This window comes from Puntigrus tetrazona, chromosome 7 (genome assembly GCF_018831695.1).
Source record: "Puntigrus tetrazona isolate hp1 chromosome 7, ASM1883169v1, whole genome shotgun sequence".
In the NCBI taxonomy this organism is placed as follows: domain Eukaryota; kingdom Metazoa; phylum Chordata; class Actinopteri; order Cypriniformes; family Cyprinidae; genus Puntigrus; species Puntigrus tetrazona.
This window is the reverse complement of record NC_056705.1, coordinates 30,700,605-30,709,452: the sequence shown is the minus strand read 5'-3', so window position 1 is coordinate 30,709,452 and position 8,848 is coordinate 30,700,605. Positions and strand designations below refer to the sequence as shown.

Sequence of the window (8,848 nt, the reverse complement as noted above, 5' to 3'; positions counted from 1 at the left end):
TAAGTACTTTGCTAGAATTTATCTCATTGCCAATAAAGCCCATTAAAGAAAGGCTTAGGTGAAATGAGGGGGAGCAGATGAGTTGAGCTGCATGCGAGCGCGCGCGTGTGTGTGTGTGTGTGTGTGTGTGTGTGTGTGCATGGATGGATGGATGATTGCACAGTCGCTGTGTACATCTCTGCCTTCTGTATTTACCCACAGCAACAGACAGGCTTACAGCAGGTTCTGGGAACACAGACACAATAGGCAGTTATATTTGGCCAAACCAACCCAGGACTTCTGAATAATGGAGAGGAATCTGCATCATTAATGTCTATTTCACGAGTTCGCCCTTACGTATAATTAATCATAGTAACGGTAAAAGTAAGCGTGTTTGGCGAGCTGTCAGGAGAGGGCTCGAACTAGGTGGACTACCGAGTCCAGAGTTTTTCCTCTTGTCCGTGAAAGCGACAGGACTCGGTGTCCGACCCGATCCCTGAGTGCCCCCCTTGAGGGGATAGTAGAACTAGGAGGAATGGAGATTGGGGTGGTGGAGGGATGCTCGGAAACGAGATATCGAGGTAAGAAGCTTGTGCGAATTTATAGTAGGCTTCTCTTGCTCTGCTGGATAATTGCGTGATTAGGAAACGAGAAGCCAGCCAAGTTAATTATCAGTGCGTGCTCCTCCCGAAATTTGTTTATAGCTAAACATCATTTCACGAGTTCGCCTCACGTATAATTAATCATAGTAACGGTAAAAAGTAAGCGTGTTTGGCGAGCTGTCAGGAGAGGGCTCGAACTAGGTGGACTACCGAGTCCAGAGTTTTTCCTCTTGTCCGTGAAAGCGACAGGACTCGTGTCCGACCCGATCCCTGAGTGCCCCCAAAAAGCCAATTAAGACAGCAGCCAAAACACGTAAGCGGCCCCCAAAAAGCTACTGGCTTAGCTAGAAAGGAGGAAGAGCATGGATATGTTAGTTGAAATTGGAATGGTATTAGGATGATATTATGTAGGTGTAGGAGAGTGGGCATGAAAATGTTGTGAGCGCTCTCTAGCGGGAGTGGTCCACGGCGGTGGGTGCAGTACTCGGGCTAGAGCGGTCCACTGTATTAGCAGCATGTGTGAACGACCGCTCTCGGCGGAGCTGTCCACGGCGGTGGGTGCAAAGCTCCGCTTTTGTGGTCTGCTGCTAAAGGCAGTGGGTGCAAGTGAGCGCTCTCTTACAGGAGCGGTCCACGGTGGTGGGTGCAGGGCTCCGCTTCGAGCGGTCCACTGTAATAGCAGCATATGTGAACGACCGCCTCTGGCAGGAGCTGTCCACGGCGGTGGGTGCAGAGCTCCGCTTTTGGCGGTCTGCTGCTAAAAGCAGTGGGTGCATGTGAGCGCTTCTCTTGCGGGAGCGGTCCACGGCGGTGGGTGCTGTGCTCGCCAGAGCGGTCCACTGTAATGGCAGCATGTGTGAACGACCGCCTCTGGCGGAGCTGTCCACGGCGGTGGGTGCAGAGCTCCGCTTTTATGGTCTGCTGCCAAAGCAGTGGGTGCGAATGTGAGCGCTTCTAGCGGAGCGTCCACGGCGCGGGTGCAATGCTCCAGCTTAGAGCGGTCCACTGTAATAGCAGCATGTGTGAACGACCGCCGCTGGCGGAGCTGTCCACGGCGGTGGGTGCAAAGCTCCGACTTTTGCGGTCTGCTGCTAGAAGCAGTGGTGCGAGTGAGCGCCTCTAGCGGAGCGGTCCACGGCGGTGGTGCAATGCTCCGGCTTAGAGCAGTCCACTGTAATAGCAGCATGTGTGAACGACCGCCGCTGGCGGAGCTGTCCACGGCGGTGGGTGCAAAGCTCCGCTTTTGCGGTCTGCTGCTAGAAGCAGTGGGTGCGAGTGCGCCTCTGGCGGAGCGGTCCACGGCGGTGGGTGCAATGCTCCTGCCTGTGTTGGCCACCGCGGTGGCAAGTTTTGTATACCATCATCTACGGCGGAGCGGTCCACGGCGGTGGGTGCGATGCTCCCTGCCTGTGTTGGCCACCGCGGTGGCGGGTTTTGTATACCATCATCTACGGCGGAGCGGTCCACGGCGGTGGGTGCAATGCTCCTGCCTGTGCTGGCCACCGCGGTGGCAGGTTTTGTATAATGTCATTTACAGTGGGAGCGGTCCACAGCGGTGGGTGCAATGCTCCTGCCTGTGCTGGCCACCGCGGTGGCGGGTTTGTATATTGTCGCGTACAGTGGGAGCGGTCCACGGCGGTGGGTGCAATGCTCCTACTCAGTGTTGCCACCGCGTGGCGGGTTTGTATATTGTCGATACGGCGGAGCGGTCCACGGCGGGGGTGCAATGCTCTGCCTGTGTTGGCCGCAGCGGTGGCGGGTTTGTATGTTGTCGCGTACAGCGGAGCGGTCCACGGCGGTGGGTGCAATGCTCCTGCTTGCAGTCTGCTGCTGAAGGCAGTGGGTGCGTGTGAGCGCCTCTAGTGGGAGTGGTCCACGGCGGTGGGTGCAGTACTCCGCCAGAGCAGTCCACTGTAATAACAGCGCAGGTGAACGACCGCCGCTGGCGGAGCTGTCCACGGCGGTGGGTGCAAAGCCCGCTTTTTGCGGTCTGCTGCTAAAAGCAGTGGTGCGAGTGTGCGCTCTCTAGCGGAGCGGTCCACGGCGGTGGGTGCAGAGCTCGCTTAGAGCAGTCCACTGTAATAGCAGCATGTGTGAACGACCGCCGCTGGCGGAGCTGTCCACGGCGGTGGTGCAAAGCTCCGACTTTTGCGGTCTGCTGCTAGAAGCAGTGGTGCGAGTGTGCGCTCTCTAGCGGAGCGGTCCACGGCGGTGGGTGCAGGGCTCGGCTTAGAGCAGTCCACTGTAATAGCAGCTTGTGTGAATGACCGCCTCTGGCGGAGCTGCCCACGGCGGTGGGTGCAGAGCTCCGCTTTGCGGTCTGCTGCTAGAAGCAGTGGGTGCAAGTGTGCGCGTCTGGCGGAGTGGACCACGGCGGGGGTGCAATGCTCCTGCCTCGCTGGCCACCGCGGTGGCAAGTTTGTATACCGTCATCTACGGGCGGGAGCGGTCCACGGCGGTGGGTGCAATGCTCCTGCCTGTGTTGGCCACCGCGGGCGGGTTTGTATACCATCATCTACGGCGGAGCGGTCCACAGCAGTGGGTGCAATGCTCTGCCTGTGTTGGCCACCGCGGTGGCGGGTTTTGTATGCCGTCATCTACGGGCGGGAGCGTCCACGGCGGTGGGTGCAATGCTCCTGCCTGTGTTGGCCACCGCGGTGGCAGGTTTTGTATACCGTCATCTACAGCGGAGCAGTCCACGGCAGTGGGTGCAATGCTCCTGCCTGTGTTGGCCGCCGCGGTGGCGGGTTTGTATATTGACGCAGACAGCGGAGCGGTCCACGGCGTGTGGGTGCAATGCTCCTGTTCGTGTTGGCCACTGTGGTGGCAGGTTTTGTGTGCTATTGTGCACGGCGGGAGCGGTCCACGGCGGTGGGTGCAATGCTCCTGCCTGTGTTGGCCACCGCGGTGGCAGGTTTGTATACCATGATCTACAGCGGAGCGGTCCACGACGGTGGGTGCAATGCTCCAGCCTGTGTTGGCCACCGCGGTGGCAGGTTTTGTATACTGTCGTGAACAGCGGAGCGGTCCATGGCGGTGGGTGCAGTACTCTAGCTAGAGTGGTCCGCTGTTAAGGCGGTGGGAGGTATTAGCATCTACGGGCGGAGCGGTCCACGGCGGTGGGTGCAGTGCTCCTGCTTGTGTTGGCCACTGTGGTGGCAGGTTTGTATAGGGTCATCTACGCGGGAGTGGTCCATGGCGGTGGTGCGATGCTCCTGCTTGAGCTGGCCACTGCAGTGGCGAATTTTGTATATGGTCATTTGCTGCGGAGCGGTCCACGGCGGTGGATGCGATGCTCCTGCTTGGCATTGCCACTCCTGTGGCAGATTTTGTATACGAACGCCTATAGCGGAGTGGTCCATGGCGGTGGGTGCGATGCTCCTGCTTGAGCTGGCCACTGCAGTGGCGAATTTTGTATATGGTCGCTTGCTGCGGGAGCGGTCCACGGCGGTGGATGCGATGTTCCTGCTTGGCATTGCCACTCCTGTGGCAGATTTTGTATACGAACGCCTATAGCGGAGCTGACCAGGGCGGTGGGTGCAATGTTCCTGCTTGGTATGTCCACTGTGGTGGCAGATTTTGAATATGGCTGTTTATAGCGGAGCCGCCCAGGGTGGTGGGTGCGATGTTCCTGCTTGGTGTGGCCGCTGCGTGGCGGATTTTGTATTTGGTCGATACAGCGAGAGCTGGCCGCTGTAGAAGGAGTGATGACGTGCCTTGGGTGATTTCGCGGGGGTGGTAGGTTTGGAGTTCTGTTGGGACTGGTTAGGGTCTGGAGGGCTTTTTGATGAGTGACTGGTCTGAACGAATGTAGCTTTTATATGCGTAGAAGACCAGCGGCCGAGGGTTTGATTTGCTGTTGGGAGAGACCTTTCTCTGCTGCAGTGGTGGCTGCCCCTATTCTGAAGGAATGTGTGGAGAAATTTTTGATGGGATTCCGGAGTAAGATAGGACTGATTTGAGGTGCTTTTGGAACCAGAATCGAGATACGGGTGGTTGGAATCATCTGTGAACAGAGGGTCGAGTGGAGTTTTAGTTTGGGATTTCCTGTATTGAGGAAAGCTAGAAGTGTTTGAAGGGGAAAAGTAGGAGTTTGGAGGTTAAAAATATATATGAAATGCCCATTTTTGGTCTGGTCCGTTTTACTTTGTTTGATGAAAAAGGATACGGTTTCGTGGTCTACGATAGATAGGTCGGAAATAGTGGGGTGAATATTTGGGTCGAATCTGGAGTTGACTGTAAATTCTGAACATCTGAGGAAACCGAAAAGGCCAGAATGAACATTGCATCGAGAGGCGAGCAGTATGGATAGAAGAGTAGCCTCTGCGGAGGGTGGATATGCATTTTGAGAGAATTTCGAGGGTGATGGGCATCCTTGAGTCGGATCGGGAGGGATGCCTTCTTTGGATACCCTTGATTAAAAGTGAAGTCTGAGCATTGGTTATTTGAGGTGAGGCGATGCCGTGGATGAGTTTATGGAAAAACTGGATACCACTCAAGTAGCCCTTAATAGAACTGACTTGCAGGTTTTTTGAGGTGTTAAGAAAGGAGATGAAAGAAGTGATGGATAGCAGGGAAAAATCAGGGAATTGGAGGTTATACCTTGCCTGGAAAGATTTAAAGCATTTCCAAGCGGTCAGGTAAGATTGCAGGGTTCTGTGAGAAACTGCTTGTAGGATTGAGTCGAGGAGGCTTCGAGAGGAGGGACCTTAAAGGATGGTTCGCTGGGATATTAGTTGTGAAAAGAGAAGCACCTGGGTTGCATAGGGTTCCGCTTCTGGTGCCAGCATCCTGGATTTCTGCAAGGATCTGTGCTTTGATGGAATTGGGGACGGGGTGGGGTCAAAGGCGGCATTTGAGGGCATAGGAAGAGGGTTAGCAGTGGATACTGAGAAAGGGTGGTGGGCGATGGGAGAGTTGGCGGGGGTAACTCATGGGAGCTACTTGTGGGGTGGGGTTGGAGCTCACGGGCGGCTATGGCAGGGGATCTAGGGAAAAGAGTGGAAAAGATAGGGAGGTAAAGAAGAATAGGTGTGTGAAGATGGTGGGGGGGGTCTTGAACCTGGGTTCAGACTGGTAGCAGAAAAATAGGGGAGGGAGGAGGAATAGGAGGTGGTACGGCTGGGATCGTCAGTGGAGGCATCTGTGTGCCTGTGCTGGCACCTATGGCTGGCTGGGCTGTGGGAACAGAAATGGACGAGTTAGGTCCTGGAGGAATAGGAGAAACTTGAGGCTGGTAAATAACGGACAGTGGATTGGGGGCTGGTTGCCAGGCATGGTCGGGAGAGACTTGGGCAGAGTACTGTTGGTGTGGGTTCAACTGATCCAATGAACAGAGTGGGTACAGGCTAGGCTGATGGCTTGTGGGGCTGGAGCCGTGGTGCTTGCTGCGTGGGTTGTTTGCTGGAAACTGGAGGAAGAGCTGCTGGTGTTGGGGTCCTGGGCTTTGCTAGCAGTAGCTGGGAGCCTTCTGCCGCCTCCTGGTGGGCGGAGGCTTAATACGGTGCAGATGCTGACTTCTCGGTCTTCCCCTGGGAGAATTACGGCTTCTTCTAGTTGTTTCCTTTCTTTTGGCTGGAGGAGAAATGTTTGGCGAAGCTGCGCCTGTTTGATAAGTCGAGTACAGCGAGAGAAGCTCGGCTTTGTTAGCGCGGGCGGAGAACGGAATGTTCGCGTTTGCGAGTGCTTGACGCAAAGCCGGAATTGTCCATTTTGTTGCGGATGGAGCGGAAGAAAAGGCTGCACGGTAGGGAGAAGCTGGGGAAGCTTGAGGACGTCTGGCAGGTGGAGGCGAACGTGATCTTAATCGCGTTGGCGAAAGGATAGTCACCGCGTTAGTTTTCTGCCTCTGGCGCGCCGCGCTCGCGCTGAAGTTCCGGCGGGCGTTAGCGTGCTTGCTCAGCGGAGTCGTGGAGGGCTCGGTGTCCTCGATTTCGTAGGTTTCTGGCGATTGGTCTTGTTCGGACATGCTGGATACCATGCTCGGAAACGAGATATCGAGGTAAGAAGCTTGTGCGCGAATTTATAGTAGGCTTCTCTTGCTCTGGTTGGATAATTGCGTGATTAGGAAACGAGAAGCCAGCCGCGTTAATTATCAGTGCGTGCTCCTCCCGAAATTTGTTTATAGCTAAACATCATTTCTGACAAAATATGTGTTTTTAGAAAATGTTACAACATGCAGTCGTTGAGCTGTGCACGTAGTCTTAAAGGCTCAGTTCACCCAAAAATCATTTACTGACCCGGTTGCTGTATGACTCACTTTCTTAAAAAACAGCGAACCTCAAAGTGGTCCAGTGTTATTTTGAGTTTCACTGACTTTTACTATAGTATATATCTTTAGATTTCCACAGAATGAAGTCATAAATGTTTGTAGCGATATGAGTTTGCGATGAACTATCCCTTTAAAATGGCTTTCTTTTTCACCCAATTTATGTAAAAACCTAAAAACAAGAGTGAATGGCCGTAACCTTAGTGATCTGTGTTACATAATCGGATCCCAGTGGTCTATATCATTTGAGAAGATTAAAGATGGCTTATTGTGACCATGACTGGGTATGTGTCTGAAAGAGATGGGCCAAAAAAAGATAAGAAAATGTGCTATTTCTCACCCTAGTCCCAGAGTGTGTGCGCGTGCAGATTTAGCCTAAAATAAAGGACATCCAGCTCTACTTTACAAGCCTGCAGCGAATTCTGGCCCAATTTGACTAATTAAAACCAGTTTGATTGATGTTTACACACATACACAGTTTATTCTTACAATGTTTCTGCACTCAGCCAAATCAAACACATAAACTGGTTTATCTCTAATAGGCTGGCTACAGAGAATGGCCAAGAATGAACTTGTCATCCAGGGCAGTCTCATAAGGGATAAATTACCGCAGCGATTTATAGCCTTGCACCACCAAAACGTCACTCTGGTGACATTCGCACCTCGTTTCAGATGATTCCTTCAGACCTCTGCAACCTTTTATTATCAGGTCTCACGAAACAACGCAGGGTATAATATCATGTTTGAGTGAATCAAAAAACGGTTGCCAAACCTTCTCCTTATTCCTAACCCTATAACCTCACCAGCCAGGGCTGTCAGTCTGTCAAGCACTTAGTAGGGATCCTTTAGTTACAACACTTCATGAATTATATTACCTAGGACAAAATAGGCAGATGCAATTTAATAAAGAAGGACAATCTGTAGCAGCGACAATCTGTATTTGACTATATGGAAAAATATCTCTTTTTATGTTTCACAAAGGATATAAATTATGGGTGTGAAACGTCATAAAAGGTATGTAAAAAAAAAAAAAAAAAAAAAAAAAAAGATGGCATCTTTATTTCTGAACAGGTGGAAACACAATAACGGCACAATAGTAACCTATATGGATTTTTGTTGGAAAGATTTTCTTCAGTTTGAAGAATTTCAAATATTTCGCCCACTCACCATATTCTTCTATATTTAGTATAATTATTGGGACAAGAAAGGCTGTACTTAATTTGTGAGGACGAGGATGACCACTCAAACACTCAAACTTCATCTCATTACGTGAACGTCTCTCGTCTTCAACAAAGCACTGAATTTGCTAGAGGCATAATTAAATTTGGCCATTTGCAGTACAACATTCATGATATTGCTAAATGGATTCTAGGCTAATTAAAACCTCTCAGTTGACTAGACTTCAAGGCTAAATGCAGTTAACTTTGATTACCTAATTGGTATGCATAATGTTCTGAAATATTAGCTAATATCAGTTGTATGTGTTCATGCTAACTTCAAATTTACTAGCTGACTTTTTGTTGGCAATTTGCCAGCAACACAAGCCTATGAATTAGTCTGGAACAACTTGTTGGCATGGTAACAAGTAATGCCACCTGGTTTTGGCTGCAAATTGGAGCTGTTGACTGTCAGAATGACAAAGAGATTTGTTTGCAGTGATTTATAAAGACTTGCCACGGCTCGAAAAGAAAACAAATCCGTAGATCATACTGATGGCAACGTTGAAAGGTAGAACATGAATTTGTACATAATGAAGGTTAAACCTATCAAAAAGCCCAGATAACCTCAGAAGAATAAAGCAATTTGTTTCTATTCCGCTAGAGCATTTTGTTTACTCAGCTCAACAAAAGGGCTTTTGGTTTTGTTGGCCTATTAAATAGAAAAGTTTACCCCCAAAATAAAAATTCCCTCACCCATTTACTCACCCTTATGTTGCTCCAAACCTGAATACAGTAAAAATTCTGTTCCTGAGGAAAGTCAGAAATTTGAAATGACTTGT

The 8,848-nt window shown here is 51.1% G+C and overlaps 1 pseudogene; it reads right to left on the bottom strand.

Moving 5' to 3' along the window:
* The window catches only part of LOC122347969, a 153,688-nt pseudogene that overhangs the window by 59,467 nt on the left and 85,373 nt on the right, over positions 1-8,848 (bottom strand).